We start from the raw sequence: 20,901 nt of genomic DNA, 5'->3' as shown, positions 1-20,901 counted from the left end.
TTCCTTCCTTCCTTCCTTCCTTCCTTCCTTCCTTCCTTCCTTCCTTCCTTCCTTCCTTCCTTCCTTCCTTCCTTCCTTCCTTCCTCTCTCTTACCTCTTGCCTTAGAATCAATATTGTGTATTGGTTCCAAGGCAGGAGAGTGGCAAGGGCTAGGTAATTAGGGTTAAATGACATGCCCAAATCACATAGCTAGGAAGTATCTGAATCCGGATTTGAATTCAGGACCTCCTATCTCTAAGCCTGATTCATAACCCACTGAACCATTTGGCTGACCCCACTCTGTGTGTCTTTTCCAATGTGCTTCACTTTGAAGAAACTGTTCCATGTCTAGGAAGTGTCCTACCTTTCTCGCAGACCCAGAAGTTCACAAGCATCTTGGGATCCAAACCCTGGATGTCCCTTGCTACCAAATGACATGCAACATTGGTTTGGGAACAGACCTGTTTTTTCAGGGAAAGAATAAAGCATGGGACTACCATTTAGGAACATATAAGTATGACACAAATTATGAGCTGGAATGTGTCAGGTTTAAATGAGTTACGATCTGGCAAAGGCCTGCAAACGATAGTTAAATACTTAATAAAGGTTAGGCATGCAGCTGCGAAGACTCCTGGATCCTTGCCACCTTTTATTACAGTGGCACCTGGCAACATGGTTGTAGTTATGGGTCTGTCAGCATTTCCATTAGAAACCCCATCTTTTTAGAACTTTCTAACTCACCCCTTTTAAATCACATCAAGCTGCAACTTGCCATTAAGTTTGTCAAGAATGAAGTGCTTGTTTAGAACAAAAAAGTGACTTATAAACTTGGTTCTGTCACTTGCTTCACAAGTACCAGGAAAATTAAAGCAAAATGGCTTTTTTTCCCCTACGGTAGTGTATTATAATAGTTTTATTCTATTGAACAGCAACAACAAAAAATCAGCTACCGATACTAAAAGATGATGTCTGCTTTTAGATAGGACCTCGTGACAGGGTGCGGGGCAGTTTGGAGATGGAAAGAATGTGGAATTTCATTACAGGGAGCTCCTGAACCTTTTTTGATAATTTAGGTCAGCACCTGCTCAGCAACTTTCTGGGTCTTAGAGTGTTGCCCCAGCCATTGGGAGTTGAAGTAATTTTCCCAAGGTCACTTAGCCAGGACACTGAGAAATGTGGAGGATTAGTTCATATTTGATAGAGGCAGTGGCTCCTACTTCTGATTCTTCCCTGATTTATCATGGATTATTTGGATGATTTAGGTCCAACAAGAAAAGGGATGTTTGTCCAAAAGTTTTCTTTGGGGGGGGGCAGACAAAACTCTGATTTATATTTCTGAGAAAGTAGGACTCATTAGATTTCGTGTGATCCTGACTACCATCCATTCCTTGGTCCTTGAGCTTTCTGGCTACTTGAAGAATTTTTAAATTTGGAGTATGAGCTCTGGATTTTGGTTACAACATTACTGGGACTTATCGCTGAGGATTTCTTAAAGTAAACGATGGGCATATTCTTTCTATCTTCACTTTGTCCCTTGGCTCTAATATATCTGGACAGTTTTAATTTATGTTTTCTCTAAATAGTAGTATGTTTATTATGGTTTTCAGGTAGTCTGGTAATTCTTAAATTATCTCTCAATCTATTTTCCAAGTAATTTTTTTCATCCAATATATTACATTTTCTTCTATTTTCAATTTTTTTTTAAATTTTATTCTATTCTTGATTGTCTTTTCATGAAGTTGTTGATTTTTTTTTGGTTTATTCTAATTTTTAGGAAGTCTCTTGTGTAAGTTTAGTATTTTCTCTTCTAAGTAATTTATTCCTTTTCCAATTGTATCCTCCAAAACTTTTACTTCATTAAAATTTTTTTTCTTGATTTATTCCTTCTAGATATTCATGTAGTCCTTATGGAAAATCCTTTTTTTTTCTTTCAAGTCTTGTGCTTTTACACTTTGTATGTTGGAATTTGGGGAATTTTCTGGATCTACAATAATTCTTTATAGTGATTGGTGTCTTCTTTGGTTTATTCATCTCCTTAGCCTTTGTACTTTTGGTTGGGGTGGTCAAGCTTCATCCTGATGCTGGTCACTTTGATTCTTTTACTGGCCAGGCTCATTAGAGCTTTGAAGTTCAGGATACTGGATCTTTAGGATCTACTGTAGCATTTCAGAACAGAATTCTATGGTCCTCAGAGCTCTGGGGTGCTTCATCATATATACTCTAGCTACTGTCTGTCCCTGTGACTTTCAAGGTCCCAGCTAGAAGGAGATCCTTTGCTATTGTTGCCTCCATACACAGATCCTAACAGTCAGCATGTCTGTGACTCATCTCCAGTCAAGCCAACAGTCTGCTGGCTTAATTGCATGTCAGGGACTGGTTTTTCTGATAGCCTCTTTCCTATTGTCTGTGGGCTTAGGGTCTATATTTTCTTGCGGTTCTATAGCAGAGAATGTCACTTTACTTTCTCTCATTCTTTGGTCTAGAGCTATGTGGAAGATTTTGATGGAGAAAGTAGATGGGAGTTGGACTTATTGCCCCTGTTTGGGGAGCCATCTTAATGAGAAGTTTCTGATTCATTGACTCTGACAAAACCAAATGATTTGCTTTTGCCCAAATATTCCTCACACTTTTCCTACTTCTACATCTCTTTACCTAGTATTCCTACCTCATTCTTATCTCTTCCTACAGAAATACTCTTTAAGGTCTGGATCAAATGTCAAATAGCTTGGGGCAGCTAAGTGGCACAATGGATAGAGTGCCAGCTCTGGAGTCAGGAAGACTCTTCTCCTAAGGTTCAATTCTGGCCCCAGTCTTGTGTGTGTGTGACCTTGGGGAAGTCACTTAACCCTGTTTATCTCAGACTTCTCCTCCATAAAATGAGCTGGAGAAGGAAATAGCAAACAACTTCGATATCTTTGTAAGGGAAATCCCAAATGGGGTCATAAGGCATATGAAATAACTGAACAACAACAAAAGAAAAATATTTCAATAGATAGGCCAGTGCTGTAGATGGGGGTGGGAGGGATTCTGGGGGAAGAAAACATGTTCTGTGATATCCCACAATACAATACAATAGACATAACTAGAAAGCAACCTATGTTGACTGGAAGTTTCTTTTTTAAAATTCTATTTTATATCTAAGAGCCATTCCACAATAGATAAATGGCCAAAAGGACATGAATGGGCAGGTATGAAACCTGATTACTGCAGTCATAAACAATGAATCTAGAGAACTGGAGATGAACTATGCTCCTCACCTATACTTGGAGAGGGAATTGACTTCAAATACAGGAAGAGACAAGCATTTGGGGGTATGCATGACTAATATAGGAATTTGTTTTGCTGGACTATGTGTGTTTGTTATAATGGTTTTGTTTATTTGGGGGCAGGGAGAATATGAAAGTGGGAGGAAGAGATATATAAAAGTTTATAAAATAAACACAACTTTAAAAATGAAACTATCATTTCAAATTTAAGAGTAATTAATTCTCACTAAAATTTTGGAATGTGAGAACTTAATTAGAGCAGAGGCACTCTCAAACTATTCCAATGTGTGATGCAATCAAAAGAGTACTAAGCTTGGAGTCAGAAAACTGGGGTTTGAACTCTGACTTTGCCAATTATGAACTGCATGTTCCTCACAGAGCCTCGGTTTCCTCAGTTATAAGATGGACATCATAGAGTTGAATTGAACCTTAGGGATCATCTAATTCAACCCTGTCATTTGACAGGTGAGGAAAGCAAGGTCCAAGGATATTGTGACTTGACAAACCAAATATATAGGAAGTAGCAAAGCCAGCATTCAAACTGGTCCTCTGAATCAAATCTAACATCCATTCCTACTCAGTGCTTATTTGAACTAAATTACAATTCTAAAGCCCCAGGGTTTTAAGTTACTATTCCAACTAAACCTTTATGAGAGCAAGAATTTTCAGCAAGACTATTTCAAAGTTTCTGAAACTCAGATTGTTGGGTCAAGACTTGAGATTTATGAGCCAAGCATTTTCATAGATACTAAAGGATTTGGACATCAAAGAAGTCACGGTCATCTACTGCATCCCAAAACATCACCAGTAATCTTGACTTTTGTCTTGTCACTGGACTTTATGACATTGGAAGGGAGAACGAAGCTGAAGACTTTGTGAAACTCTGCCTCACTTAAATCTAATTTATGTGTGTGTAAAAAGACATTTCCAATGATGTTATTTTGGTCCTTGTTGAGTACAAAGGACAACAACCAACCAATAGAATTTGGAGCTGAAAGGGATCTTGGTCATGATGTAGGCTAACTTCCTCATTTCCTTACCTACTTCCAAAAATATGTCCAAACTGGGAATATGTTTTCTGGGGAGCTGTATTATAAACAAAGGAGATTTTAAAAACTGCATTAGCATGTGTTTGTTTCAAACAGGACTTTCCACTTCAAACAGAAGCTCCATTCCATCAGAACCTGCAATGTTGCTCAGTTTATGTAGCCTCAGGGTTGGTCAACTTTACTCTTCTGTGGTTCTTCGCCCAGAGACTTAGTGGTCCCTGTGGGTTCATGAAGCAACACTGCCAGGACATGCTGTGCACTGGGGTGGAGTGGAAGGGATTGTCCTTCAGAACATTCTTTTAAAATGACAAACAGGCTAAATGTTTCCATTCTTTTTTCTTGAAGAAAAAAAATCTGAAACTTTCCCTATGTATAAAGTATCATTTTGTGTCCCAAATAAATTATTTTCTCATGTTTTCTGCACATGACAACTGACTTTACTGGCAATTTATCCCATGGCTGGGATCATCTCTTTGGGAAGAAGATGCTAACAGAAAGGCAGATTTAGTAAAGTCTGCAAATATACCCTGTTACAAGTAAGATTATGAATAATTGTGCATAATTCTGTAGCAAGAGAGCATAACTAATTGCTTGGACTATTTCCGTCCAAACAACAAATGAAACTTTTAATACTTACTGATACTTGACCATTTAAGATAATGTAAGTATCTTAAGAGTTTTGAGTGATGCCAAAATAGCTATTAGGAATAAACCGTGAGATACCAAAGGAATGAGAGAGTTATATACTTATTGGCATTAAAATTGTAGGAAAGGTTAGGAAACAGAACAGTGGAAGCAGAGGGGCAGTGAGGTGGCTCAATGGAATGAGAGCCAGGACTGGAGTCAGTAGGATCTGAGTTCAAATATAGTCTTAAATTCTTCCTAGCTGTGTGACCCTGGGCAAGTCACTTAACCCCAATTGCCTAGCCTTTACTACTCTTCTGCCTTGGAACTGATAATTGTATTAATTTTAAGAAGAAGATAAAGGTTTTTTAAAAAAACAAACAAATAACAGTAGAGGGAGAAATGTGATAGAATGAAGAGTCTCCTAACAGTCCTTCTGGCTTGGATTCTCTATAAAGACAGAAAATGTAAACCTTGCCAAAAGGACTGTTAAATGTGTTTGAACCCAGTACTCCTGTGGAACTTTAAAAATAGCAACAAATGTACCAAAGTAAACAAAAAAATTTCAAAAGTCAAGTGAACAACCATTTATTAAGCATTCACTATTCACAAGCACTGTAAAAATTGCTGGGAATACAAATACAAAGGAAAGAAAAAAGTGAGGCAGATAATTGCAAGGATTATGATAGAGAAAGTCCAAAAGGTCAGCCTGGAGAAAAATGAAGACATGACTGTTCAGGATTTTTCTTTAAACTGGAGGTTTGAGGAGGAACCAGCCAATCAGACAAAATGGTCTCAGGGACAGAATGTACTTCCAGTATGAAAATTCTAGGGGTAAAATGAATTTCTGTGGTAAGATGAAATAGTAGAGATAATCTGGAGAGGCAGAAGTGCAGCCTAAAGAAGAAGGGAGCAAAAAAACCCATCCCTGACAAGGAAAATCACTCCCTAGAAAGGGAGGCACCAACACATTGAATAAATTTTATAGAGATGGAGGGATGAGTTTTGTTGCTAAACAGTGGACACCTGAAAGGAGAAAAATTGATTATTTCAGCTTCATAGCATTTAGTTTCTATTTTTGTTGCTATTGCTGTTCTTTCTGTTTACATTATTATAGTTATCGTGCATGTTGTTTCCTTGATCTGGTTACTTCATTTTCCATTAGTTCTTATCACTCTTCTCATACTGCTCTATTTTGTTCATATTTATTATATTTTAACAGCACTGTAATATTCCATTACAGCCATGTGCTTCACCGGGCATCTGTTTTGTTTCCAGTTCTTTGGTACTACAAAAAATGCTGCTACTAATACTTTGGTTTGAGCTTTTTGTGGTACATGACTTAAAGTATTAGTCTAAACCTAAATTTCTGTCAAACCATTTTCTAGTTTCTCTAGCAATTCTTTTAAATAGGGTATTTTCTCTAAGTATTTTATGTTCTGGGTGCTACCAAACTCTGGATTGAATTGTTCCTAATTATTTACATTTGTCTAATTTTCTATTTTTAACTAGTACCTACTACTTTGGACGATTACTGATTTATGGTTTAATTTAAAGTCTGGAAATGCCACAAGTAGATGTCAGACTTAACTAGCTAAAATATAGAGGAAGCAGTACAAGACAAAATATGTATTTTTAATTAAGTGGAAAAGTTAAAAACCTACAAACTTTTATACAGACAAAAACAATGGACCCAAAATGAAAAGAAAAGATTTAAACTAAATTTAAACTAAATTCAAGATTGAACATCTCTGATAAAAAGATGACATTAAAAATCTACATATAAGTGACAAACATTTATCAAAATAAAAGCAATTCTTCAATAAAGAAATGGTCAAAAAAGTAGTTCTTTATCCCCATCTTTCATTTGATATTCTTACTTTTCAAGAAATGAATCAATCTTACCCTTTCTCCATACTGAGCAACCAAACAAACAATCAAAAAACTTTCAAAAAGAAAAAACAACCCCCCCCAATCTGTAGCTACACAATCTGGCAAAACCAATTCCAGTATTAACCATTTCTGAAAATGTATGTTTTTGCATTTTCAGTTTATCATCACCATCCTGCCAAGCTATAAGAAGCATATTTCATCGTTCTTCTTTTGTACTCATGGTTTATCATTATATCCATCAGAGTTTTAAAGCCCCTCAAAGATATTTTTTCTCTATAATGCACTGTATGTATTGGAACAAGTAGTTCTTGAAAAGGGGGAACACAAATTATCAAAAAGCTCTTGGAAAAAATTAAGTATTGAAAATCACCATAGATTTTACTTGGAATATTTGTGAAAAGCAAAAATTAGGAAAAGAACTTTCATTTGTCAGGAGTTTTTTGCATGGTGATGGCAGAGACTTTGGGACCACTAGTATGAGGTTAGTGGGGAGGACCTTATAGTTGTGGATCATCTGGGAGCTTTTACTTTAATCCACATACAATTCAACAAACATTTATTAAGCATCTGCTATGTGCAAAGTGTTATGCTAGATGCTGGAGTTACAAAGATAAAACAAGTCCTTGCCTTCAAGTCACTTACATTTTCCTGAGAGAATACAATATATAAATAAGTATACACATGAATATTTGAGGAGGGAGAAACAACACCAATAATTGTTTATCAAGAGTTTGCTATATGAGATGGTATTTGAGCTCCTGATTGAAGGAAGTTAGGCTGTCTAGGAGGGAGAGATGAGGAGGTAGGCTTAGAGATAGTCTATGGCCATGTTGGTGAAGCCATGGCATGGGTGCTGGGGCACCATGGAGGGGGCTGCTCCTTTCCTCCTCTCAACAGTCCCTCCCTTGGACATTTTTTGCATGTCCTTCCCTCTGTCCAGCCACCAAATGGGAGCACTTTCTCCCTCCTCTGTCTGGGGTTATGGGGGCGGGGGGAAGAGGGCTTACAGGCAGCTTGAAATTGCACTTTGGGCATGCAATCTTGAAAACATTCGCCAACACTGGCCTATGGAATGGTGTGTTGGTAAATCTTTAATAACCAGCTTTCCAAAAAGAAAAATACAAGACATATTCTTAAATTTAATCTGCATTATTACCATTTTTCTTCATCATGTTTTTAAGTCTGTACAATGAACAAAATAACAAATCAAGACCCATTTTATAATGTTTGCCAATTTCTGAGATATTAATGGTCAGACTGAAAATTTAACAAAAAATACTTACCAGGCAGTTTGAGCTGGTATACCCCTGAGCCTTTGGGAAGACCCAGAGGTAAAAAGTGCCTGAGTTGAGGGAATAGCAAAGGGTCTGGTTTGGCTGACATATGTTATGAAGAAGACTAATGTGAAATAAGTCTGGAAAGGGGGGTTAACACTAGGCTACAAAGGACTTTAATGTCAATCGAAGGAATTTATATTTAATCTTAAGGGTTTAACAGGGAACAATTGAAAAACAAGGGTGTAACATGGTCAGACTTCTGCTTTAGAGATTCTTTTTGCAGTTATATGGAAGATGGATTGGAGAAAAGAGTAATTCAAAACTCAGAATCCAGTTTTGAGACTGTTGCATAGTTTAAGCGAGAGGTGATGGGGCCCCATACTAAATGGTGGCCGTGGAGAGAAAGAAATAAAAGAGAGAGAGAGAGAGGGGGGGAGAGAGAGAGAGAGAGAGAGAGAGAGAGAGAGAGAGAGAGAGAGAGAACTAAAGTAGAATTAATTAATAAAATTAATAATTAATAATTTGATTGTGATGAATAAGGAGGGAAAACATTTTAAGTATGAAACTGAGGTTGTGAAAGTGGGTAATCTATAGGATTGTGGTACCTTCAAAAGAAACAGGTTAGGGGCAGCTGGGTAGCTCAGTGGATTGAGAGCCAGGCCTGGAGACAGGAGGTCCTAGGTTCAAATCTGGCCTCAGACACTTCCCAGCTGTGTGACCCTGGGCAAGTCACTTGACCCCCATTGCCTACCCTTACCACTCTTTCACCTATAAGTCAATACACAGAAGTTAAGGGTTTAAAATTAAAAAAAAAAAAAAGAAACAGGCTAAGTTTAGAATAGAGAGGGTTATAGGGGAAAAGAGAATGAGTTCAGTTTTGGACATATTGAATTTCAGAAGCCTAATGGTCAGGCATCCGGCTTGAATCATCCAGTCAGTTCTCAGTTGGTAAAGTAGGACTGAAAGTCAGAAGTGAGATTAGGGAAGGATTTATATATCTCAAAGACATTTTCAAAGAGATAATCAGATTCATGGGAGTTGATGACAACACTAAGAGTGAGGACATAAAGAGAGCATTAGCAGGGTAAGACAATTTCTTACCCCTTTTTCCATGTACTCTATTATCTGACACTGGCTTCCTGGTTGTTCCTTATACGAGATATTCCCTCTCCTGAATCTGTGCATTTTCCTCAGTCATCCTCTATGCCAGAAATGCTCTCCCTATCATCTCCATTTTCACTTCTCTGGTCTCCTTCAAGTTTCAGCTAAAATCCTACTATTTGCCAGGAAGATTTCCTAATTCCTCTTAAGGCTAGTTAGTATATTTCTCTAAGATTGTCTGTAATTTATTCTCTAACTTTTTTGCCTGTAGTTATTTATATGCCATCTCTCCCCATTTGATTGTGAATTTCTTGAGATCTAGAACTATTTTCTTTTGCTCTATTTTGGTAAATTTTGTGCTTAGCACAGTGCCAGATTTATACTAAGTACTTAATATATACTTGCTCAATTGACAGGAAGTGGTTGATAGTATAGCGTAAGAGCCTGTGAAAGGAGTGGTCTTAACACTTTGGAGAGGAACTAGAAGGGGGTAATGTCAAGACCCTGATAGTAGCCAGAGAGGAAGTGGTCAAATGTATCAAAAGCATCAAAGAAGTCAAAGATGAGGACTGAAAAAACACTGTTGGTCCTAGCCATTAAAAGGTAATTAAAAGGTAGAAAGAATGGTATCAATCATGTGGTAGAACAGAAACCAGATTGTAAAGTGGTTAGGAAGGAGCCTGCTCTCCTCAAAATGTTATAAACTCTTGGAATGATATAGGTAAATAGGCTTAATGCAGAACTCAAAGTCATTTGCATAAGACTCTCCTCATTGATGGAGAATGACAACTCGATGCTCCTTGCTACACAGATAAAATATCAATATGATAGTTTCAAGAAGGGGAGACCAATAAACAACCTGGGGATCACAGATCACATTGGGAAAAATAGAAATGGAAGCCAAAAAAATGACTTCAAGGAACCTGACTGCTGAAAGAGCTATAGAATACTTTATTTTTAACACATTTTTGTTGGTAATTTGATGTTTGCCTCAGTTCTTCATCTGTAAGAAGAGCCAGAGGAAGAAATGGCAAACCACTCTGGTATCTCTGCCAAGAAAACTTCAAATGGGGTCATGAAGAGTTGGACATGACTGAAACAACTTAACGACAACAAGATGTCAGTTAGAACATGCATGGCCAGGATGGCGGGGGAGGTCTGACACTAAGCTCTACTCACCTACCTTTTCTTCACTATTCCTGTCCATATGCAGGTGTGACCCTGGCAACCATCCTGCCCTCTTCATGCTGATGTTGGGTGAGAACTGGCAGAAGGTAGAGGGTGGCGAAGGGCCAGGACCTTCTGCCAAGGCCTGAGGTGGTGGGAGTGTGAGCCTAAGCTTATCTGCTAAGCAGATGTATAGTGTTGATGGAGAGAGGTAGAAGGAAAGACATCATCTTGGGAATGGGAATGTATGGCAGATAGCACTGATGAGGGCGGATAGCCCTTTCCAACCTTACCTTCTTTTAATAATCAGGCTCTGAGATGTCCTTGTTTCATATATTCTCTAGTAGTGTCCCTCACACAAATTTTATACGTACTATTTGGGAGGATAGGGAAGGTCTTAAAATTTTTTTTTTTATAAAGCGATTTTATTTTACTAATTACATGTAATATGTCTTCACATAAGTTTTCTGAAATAATATGATTCAAATTGTCTCTCTCCCTCCCTTTCCTCCCTCTTTCCATACATGATAAACAATTTGATCTGGGTTACACATATATTATATCATGCAAAATATATTTCCATATTGTTTATTTTTATGAGAGAATACTTATATAAAACCAAAACCCAAAAATAAAAACTCAAATAAGCTAAAGTGAAAAATAGTATGCTTTGATCTGCATTCTGATTCCAATAGTTCTTTCTCTGGAGGTGGATAGCATTCTTTGTCACAGGTCCTTCAGAATTGTCCTGGGTCATTGTATGACTGAGAGTAGCTAAGTCTTCCATGGTTGATCATCTCACAATATTGCTGTTACTGTGTACAATGTGTTTCTACTTCTACTCATTTTACTCTGCATTATTTCATGTAGGTGTTTCCAGCTTTTATAGAAATATTTTTATTCATAATTTCTTACAGCACAATAATATTCCATCACCATCACACCACAATTTGTTCAGCCGTTCCCCAATTGATGGACATCCCACTAATTTCTAATTCTTTGCCATCATGAAAAGGACTGCTATAAATATTTTTTGCAAGTAGGTCCTTTTCCTTTTAAAAAAAATCTCTTTGGAATACAGACCTAGTAGTGGTATTATTGGCTCAAAGGGTATGTGCTGTTTTATAGCCCCTTGGGCATAGTTCTATAGGGAAGGTCTTAACTATATTCTCAATCTTCCTACTTGGTGGCAAAGCCATGCCTTCACCATTTTTAAAGAATAGTAATCAGCTTTTGGTAGTTTCATATCCCATTCCCAGATTGGTTTGGGTGGGAGGTACCTTTGTTGTATAGAATCCTCCTTTAAAACTCAGCCACGAAATGCACGTCGGCTATGGAGGAGGGGGGCTGGGTCTGGGGGTGTTTGAAGGGAAAAGTAAGATGAATCATGTAACCATGGAAAATTTTTCTAAAAAATAAAATATTAAAAAATAAAAATAAAATAAAACTCAGCCACGGTAATATGCAGAAAGAGGGGATGATTGATTCATATGTCCTCTAGACCTTGGTGGAAGGGCAACTGGGATCCCATCATTCATTAGAGGAGATTGTATGTTTGGGGTTATATCTATATGTATTATGTATGTATCCATTGCAGGACCATCAGCTGTCTGCATGGCCAGTTTGTTACCCTCTAAACTTTCCTCCTTTAGTCACATTATCTCCCCAGAGAAAAGCCCCACTTATACTATGCTAATTAGAGAAATGAAATTAGAAAAATGAAAACTAAAAGATAGCATCAAACCACCTTTACTCTTCCAAATGGCAAAGACAGTGAAAGGTAACAAAATTCAATGTTGACAGGGATGAAAGGAAAACAATTCTTGGCCAGTAGACTTCTAAATTGATTCAACCACTTTGGAAATCAAGTTTGCAATAATAATTACAAAAAATACATGACTCATTAACCATTCATAGATTTATACCACAATAAGGTCAATGACAGAAAGAGAGGACCCTCTATACAAAAATATTCATATGGGCAAATATATAATATAGCAAACAAACAAACTATATTGCCAGTACTGGAGATTAGCCAAATAGCTTGTGGTATGTAAATGTGATAGAATATTATTGTGACAGAAATGATGAATACAAAGAACATATTGGAAAATTCATATGAAACATTGTACAGTGAAGGCAGCAGAACCTCCCCCCCCCTCCACCACCAAAGCCCAGTTTAAGGAAGATTCATCTTTGTGAACTCAAATCTAGTCTCAGACACTTACTAGTCATGTGACCCTGGAAGAGCCACAACCCTAGTTGCCTCAGTTTCCTCATCTGTAAAATGAGCCGGAGAAGAAAATGGCCAACCACTCCAGTATCCTCATCAAGAAAACCCCAAATGGAATCATGAAGAGTCAGACACAACTGAAATGACTCAATGACAACAAAATTGAACTATGTAATAGTAAATAACATGAAATAATAACAAAACTACTGGGAAATACATTGGGTCTTCATTTATTTGATCCGTTGGAAACTAATTAAATAGTACAGTTGCATAGGTAGATTTTCTCAATCACTTTTTAAGTGTTTTGCATAACTATTTTCTGGATTTGTGGTACTCCAAAAAATCTTTCTGGTTTTCTGACCTTAGCCTTTTTGATGACAAGCTATTTTCACTTTATATACATGAATTCCTCCTGGCTGAAATATCTTTTCCTTTCTAGACTCTTCTATACATGGAATTTTCCATGTCTAAAACTTATATGCCCAAACAGCCTTTGTTAATTAGAGATGCTGATAGTTTTTCTTTAGGCCAGTGATGGCAAACCTATGACACGCATGTCAGCACTGACACATGTAGTGATTTTCGATGACACGCAGCTGCATGCGGTCACATGCCAAGGATGAAACATTTGCTGTAGAGTAGGGTAGACACTCTGTAAACTATAGATGAAAATTCTACCTGTATTAATTTACCTATTTTGGTTTATTAAATACAGTTATATATTATAATTATACATTTTTGTTATTAAACTATAAATATGACAAAATTATGTTTTTTTCTCAAAGTGACACACCACCCAAGTTATGCTGGGTTTTTTGGTGAATTTTGACACACCCAGCTCAAAAGGTTGCCCATCACTTTTTAGGCATTGGGTAGATGCTAAATTTTTGCAATCTGCACTTTGAGCAATTATTCCCACTTTAAATAATCTCCACTGATGAATAAATCTAGGCACCTTAAGGACTGTTGTTATTATTGTTGAGTCATTTTAATCACATTTGGCTCTTCTTGATCTGATTTGAGGTTTTCTTAGCAAAGATACTAAAATGGCTTTCCATTTCCTCCTCTAGCTCATTTTACAGATGAGGAAACTGAAGTAGTGTCTGAGGCTGCATTTGAACCCAGGTTTTACTGACCCCAGGATCAGTGCTCTATCCACTGAGTTGCCTATTTCCATTCAACAGATATGGATTCTATTTAGAAGGAAGATTTTCAAATATTTTGGCAACCACTGACATGTGATAGGCTAAAATCAAGCTTTCCCCTATAGGTCTAAAACAGAAAAAGAAACGTGTGTGTAACTTTGCATTCTATAAACACTTTATAGAAAGTTTAACAAGACTACAGAGTATAGTCCTACATTTTATTTTTGTTCAAGGGAAACTTTATAAATTGCAAAAGCCTGAAGTTTCACTTAACATCCCAGGTCCCTAATCCCTTCTATCTGCATGAGTTCATCTGTATATTACCATGGTTTAAAATTCTCCATTTTGAGATCATGCTTTTACCCCTTTCTTCCAACATTTTTGATCAATGTATACTTGTTCAAAGTAGGTGAAATGACCAGTACAAAGGTGGAGGTTCAAGTGTTTATCCTGAAAGACTGATGCATGAACCAAAAAGCAGATCCAGGGGTGAGGTACAACTGAGGTCAGTGGGCATATTATGGCAGAATTCTACATGCGACCTGTTTTATGCATCTATGGATAAGTGTTTTCCCCCAAGCTTGCACAAATTGTGTCAGCAGGCAGTCATACTGTTGTCTTCTAACTCATGATCAGAGCAGTAGTTCCTTCCGAGTCATCTTGCTAAAGCCAGCAACTTTTGCTTTAACCAGGGATATGAGGAAGGTTCCAGGGTTCCTCCCTGGAATTTGCTCAGGGAATTTTCTTTTCCCAGCATCAAGAGATGAAATAGACCTTGTAAGTCTTTAAAGGAAATTCAACTCTGTAGTTAAAGGGAACTTTATGTCCTCTTCTTCCAATTCCCTTTGTGTTCTAGTTTTAATAATGGTCCATGTTTGTGGAGAAACTATGCGACTATAGCCAGTAGGCTTTTTTTTCTCTCTCTGCTTATGATTTTAATGGAATATTACTGTGCTGTAAGAAATGACAAACAAGTAAGTAAAAAATAAAAACATGGAAAGACTTACATGAAGTTATGAAGAGAGAAACATGCAGAACCAAGGGAATATTATATAGAGCAGCAAAAATATTATTTGGAAAATGACTTGTGCCTGTCTACCTCCAGAAAAAGAACTGATAAATAGAACAAACTAGACATAATTTTATATACTGATATATCTTTTTGTCTACTGATGCTAATATGGAGAGGAAAAGGAGGAAGTTATTTGGGTATTTTAGTGTTATAAGTAAACAAATAAATTTAAATTTTAAAAAGAAATGTAAAGAGGTAAGGAGGATTAGAAAGGTGATGGACAGGAATTAAGGAGGATTAAGATAGGTGAGGAACTGGTATTGGTAGATAAAGTGTGCCAAAATTTCTACTTAGCAATTAGATATATTATGTAGACAGTTTGTGAGGTTGAAAAATTGTATACAACCTAGAAAACTTCAAAGGCCAAAAATGTAGGCTGGTGGGGAGCCTTTATTTCATAGTAACCATAGCAGTACAATCAAAGAGGTATTTCGCATTCTCTCCAGTGGGGTAGCTAAAGCTTACTTTATCCAAAAAGCACTAATAAGATGGGAATAGGATTAGTTATAAGTTTCTTTTTGAGTTCAGTTCACTTGAAAATCTCATTAAGGTGTATAGATATCAGAAACCCAAATCCTTCCACTTTTTGCATGTAATCCTACCCAAAAGAGATGCAGAGATATAAAAATGATTCCACTGCTATTTCGATGCATAAATCTCACGCCTACTGCCCAACCCAACTTCTGTCATCACAGTCAAAATGTACTGTTTTCATTCCAAATTGGCTTGCTCAAAGTCACAGTAGAAAAGCTTAATCTTTGTTTTAAAAAATAGAATTTTGAAATAACACTGAGTATTTCACAAGATAGTAGTGACCACATGTTGTTCTTGTGCTGGACTTGAATCCAACAAATTCAGTATATGTCAATTCAGAAAGAAGAGCAGAATATGCTTTTCAGTTTTTCATTGGGAGCATATAATGATGCCTGCCTATTATCATAGAAGAAATTTTATTTCACTTTTAAAAACTCTTACCTTCTGTCTTAGAATGGATTCAAGTATTACTTTCAAGGCAAAAGAGTGGTAAGGATTAGGTAGTTGGGATTTAGTGGATTGCCCAGGGTCACACAACAAGGAAGTGTCCAAGACCAGATGTGTCTGAATTCAGAAAGAAGAATGGAAGAGGTTAATATGCTTTTCATTTTTCATTATGCATATATTCATGCCTGCCTATTAACAAAGAAGAAAATTTTAATGGCCTAGCATCCTTAATAAAAGGTATACATTAGATTGGTAAGACCAAGAGGGAATGGGAAAGAAAGCCTCCATCTTTTCCATTTCCATTTTATTTGTTGCTGCAAGATAAGGGTTGAATTAGCCTCAGTAAGATGTTTCTTTCTCAGACCACATCTGGCATTTTGTATGCTTCCTGGGCACTTATTTTGTTCTACTTTGTGTTGAGTTATTTTTGTATGTGTCACCTTTCAAGCTTTGTTATCTTGGTCTTTCAAGAACGTGTTGTGAAATAACTGGTGTCAGGGGTGTTAAATTTTTAGCTGATATATTTTTAACAACTGGCCCATTCCAACTACTAGAAGGTGATTGGCAAGCTGTTTCCTAAAAATTATTAAGGTTATTACCTCCAACTCATTGTAGAGAAGGGAGTCTAATGGCAGAATGCCTACTTATTTAAATTCCCCCTCATTTAATAGGATGAGGCCAGCTCTTTCCCTCCATAACTATAGAAACCAATGAGCCAATGACTCATTGGTCTTTTGCCAGTTCTTAGTCTGAAATTAGCCCAATTCATTCCAAGGGTATTCCCAAGCTTCCTATATAACCATCCCCCTCTTAAAAAAATGTGTTTATTTGTTCGTTACATCAAAATATCCAGTTAACTCCCTCCCTCATTTCCTTCCATTAAAGAAGGTCTCATATGACAAATATATATATATATGTATTCCCTGATATATATACATATTTATGTGTATATATACACACACACACACACACACACACACACACATATATATATAACTAAGTCTATTTATCAGTTCTTTCTCTGGAGGTGGAGAGTATTCCTTGTCATTAGTCTTTTGGGATTGTCTGCTCATCATTTCTAACAGTGCATTAGTATTCCATCACAATCATATGCCCCAACTTGTTTAGCTATTTCCCAATTGCCAGACATCCCTTCAATTTCTAGTTCTTTGCCACCACAAAGAGAGCTGCCATAAATATTTTAGAACACACAGGTTCTTTTCCTTATTCTCTTGATACTATAGGAAATAAACCTAATCATAGTATTTTGGGGTCAAAAGGTATACACAGTTTTATAACTCTTTAGGCATAAATCCAGATTGCTCTCCAAAATAATTGGATTAATTCACAGTTCCCTAATAGCATATCAGTGTTCCCATTTTTCTACATCTTCCCCGACAATTGTCATTTTACTCATATCATTTTAGCCATTCTGATAGATGTGAGATGATATCTCAGAGTTGTTTTGATTTGCATTTCTCTAATCAATAATGATTTCGGGCACTTTTTCATATAGTTTTATAGAGCTTTAATTTCTTCACCCAAAAACTGTTCATATTTTTTGATCATTTATCAATCAGGGAATGGCTCATATTCATATATATTTGGAAAATTTATCTACATGTTTTAGAGATGATTTGTATATCTGAGAAACTATCAAAATTTTACCAAAAATATTTTATTAAACTAGAAAAAAATAACAAAATTCATTTGGAAAAACAAAAGGTCAAGAATATTAAAGGGATTAATGAAAAATATAAAGGAAGGAGGTTTAGCAATACCAGATTTTGAACTATAATTATAGAGCAGTAACAATTTGTTTCTGACTAAGAAACAGAAAAGTAGCTCAGTGGATCAGAATAGACATACAGCAAATTATAAAAGTAAACTTGTGTTTGACAAAAGTAAAGATCCAAGTTTTTGGAATAAGAATTCACTATTTGGTAAAAATTGTTGGGAAAAATGGAAATAGTATAGCAGAAACTAGATATAGACCAATATCTTACACTACATACCAAGATAAGATGAAAATGAGTATATGACCTAGGAATAAAGGAGAGAGCATAACCATATTATAAGAATAGGGAACATATTCCCTCTCAGATTTATGAATAGGAGAAGAATTTATGAATAAATAAGAGAAAGAAAGCATTGTGAGATGTAAAATTAATAATTTTGAATACATTAAATTGAAAAGATTTTGTACAAATAAAATGAATGTAGCCAAGATTAGAAGGAAAGCAGTGAGCTGGGAAAACATTTTTATACCCTCTCTCTCTTGAAGCTACTGTCTCCATTGCCCAGATTTTGGTGGCATCACTATGACTAGAATAAACTAGTTCTTAGAGCAGAGTTCCCTTACCAAGCCTTATTGAAGATGGGACAGGTTATTAGCTATAGTCCTCAGCTTTAGACTCTATGATATGAATACTCTCATATGGTAGTTGGGTCTTCCTTAAAGAGATGGTAGGCCCTTCTCATTTACCAGAACTCTTATGTAGAAAGTATCTTAGGGGTAGAAGAATCCCTCTTCAGCCTCAGAGTCCCTTATATTTGTATTTGATGAGATCCATTAGTGTTTGGGGTATTTTTTGTTTTCCTTTTATAGGAATAATGTCCTACTTAGAGCCAATTAATAGATATTCACATCTTCTTCAATGTCATAAGGATAAACTGCAGAACAGTGGACCATGATATATCTTTGCTGTCTTACTGGTGTTCCTTCTTCATTTAGCTAATTATGCCTTCCTTCTGTGTCATTTGGAACATCTCCTTATCCCACTAGTTAGATATCCCCTAGATTGTTCAAGTACTCCTCCTTATTAGATGAAAAGGCATATCTCTCTATCTATACTCTCCTCTTTCTCAAAACATGAGGCCTTTCTGACCAAATCCTGCTGATAATATCAAATAAAGTAGGTATAAGGGTCACTTCAGTATCAGATTCAACAAGAATGAGCATTCAGGCAAAAGTCCATTTTTGCTTTTTATTTTTTCCAAAGAAAGATACAGTCAAGAATTTGAAAGTGAAAGCCAAAAGCTGAATATGTCTAATACCTCCTTATTCCTCTAGGATATGTGCTTAATTCTAGGGATACAGTGGCACTCAAGAGAGTGGGGTTCTTATTAAATAGGAGAAATTGTAGTTTCTCTCTACAATTGCTCATATCCAACTCAGATCCAAGAGTCTATTGGTATTGTATTCTACTCAGAAAATTTCAGATATGATCATTAAAGTTACATCATCAACATAATTGATCATATTAGTAACAAAAATAATAAAAATCATTATTAAAGCAATATAATAGGAAAGAAGAAAACATCTGATAAAATACAATACTCATTCCTATTAAAAACACTGGAAAGCATATGTATAAATGGAGTTTTTCTTAAAATGATATGAAGCATCTACCTAAAACCATCAGCAAGTATTATTTGTAATGGGGACAAGCTAGGATGCCCCTTATCACCAATATCATTTAACATAATATTAGAAATGCTAGCAAATAGCTAGCTCATCACTAAAAACTAGAGAAATATAAAGTAATGTTGACTTTCTAACTCATACCTATTACATTGACAAAATGACAAAAGAAGAAAATGATAAATGTTGGAAAGATTGTGAGAAAACAAGTATACACTAGTTTGAAGGTTTGTGAATCAATTCAGATATTCTAGAAAGCAATTTGGAACTATATACAAAAGATTACCAAATTGTCCATACATACTCTTTAATCTAGCTTTAGAACTACAATTTAAAAGAAATCCCCCCCCCCAATCCTAAAAAGAGGAAAAGGATCTATAGGTGCAAAAATGTTTATAACAACTGTTTTTGTGGTAGCTAAAAATTGAAAACTAATGAAGTGTTCTACTATTGCAGATTGAAGACACAAATTCTGGTATATGAATATAATAGAATATGGTTGTACCAAGAGAAATGGCAATTGGGAAGATATCTATTTTTAATGCAAAGTAAAGGGACAATTTATACAATGGTAACATTATAGAGAAAAACAACTTTGATGGATTTTAGAATCCTGATCAACAGAATGAGTGCAAAAGAATGAAGATGAAACATTCTTCTTGACAGAGATGGTGAACTTAAAATGCAGAGAGAGTCATATTTTTTAGGCATGGCTAATGTGGGACCTTGTTTTCTGGGTGTATGCACCTATATATTATGGGGTTTAATTTTTGTCGTTTAAAAAATTTACTCAATCAGAAAGGGTATTTGTTGGCAAAGCATTTAGACTTTATCCAGACACTGTACTAAGTACTTGTAAATATCTCATTTAATCCTCATTAACAACCCTGTGAGATAGGTACCAGTATGATCCTCATTTTTATAGTTGAAACAATTGAAGCAAATAGAAGTTAAATGACTTACCCAAGGTCACAAAGTTGTATGTGTTTGAGGTAAGATTTGGATTTAGAGCTTCCTTAAGGATCAGTATTCTATCTACTGTACTATCTAGCTGACTAATTTTCAAATGCTTGTTAATTATTGTTTGAAAAATCAACACTATTCTAAAAGGAAACTCTCTATGTTTGTGGGAGGGATAAGGAATTAATTGATAGGGAGAGGAAAAGGGTAGTCTTTAAATAGTGAAAATATTAATACATTATTAGTGTGAAGATGGGATTAACTCTCCCCTTGCCGACTTTTACATTTAATCCCCAGAAACATATACACCCTACTTAATGCCTAAGTGGGAGAGGTCTACAACCCGCATGCTAACGTGGGTGACAACTCAGAAATGAATGACTGCCCCTGGGCAGTCCTATGCAAAGTTATAGATGGCAATTGGTTCCCATAAAGTGGAGGAAAGGACCGGAAGTGATTTGGAAAAGGCACTATAAAAACTCTGAACTTCCTATCCAAACTCACTTTTTTCTTTGAACTTGGCCTTGGAGGAGCTCCAACTTGGGGACCTTGGCTTGGACTGCTTCTGGTAAGGCTGCTCTTGGATTTTTCCCTTTGGACTACAATGTAGATGACTGAAAAAGGTTGACTCCTTTCCTGGCTTTTGGAGAGACTAATTGCTGAAGGAGGCTGTGTGGTTATTCACCACAGGGTCCTCCTGCTAAAAGGCCCTCAGGCTGAGGGTTCCTC

The sequence above is a fragment of the Gracilinanus agilis genome, chromosome 1, assembly GCF_016433145.1.
Source record: "Gracilinanus agilis isolate LMUSP501 chromosome 1, AgileGrace, whole genome shotgun sequence".
Taxonomy (NCBI): Eukaryota; Metazoa; Chordata; class Mammalia; order Didelphimorphia; family Didelphidae; genus Gracilinanus; species Gracilinanus agilis.
This window is presented reverse-complemented; position numbering follows the sequence as displayed.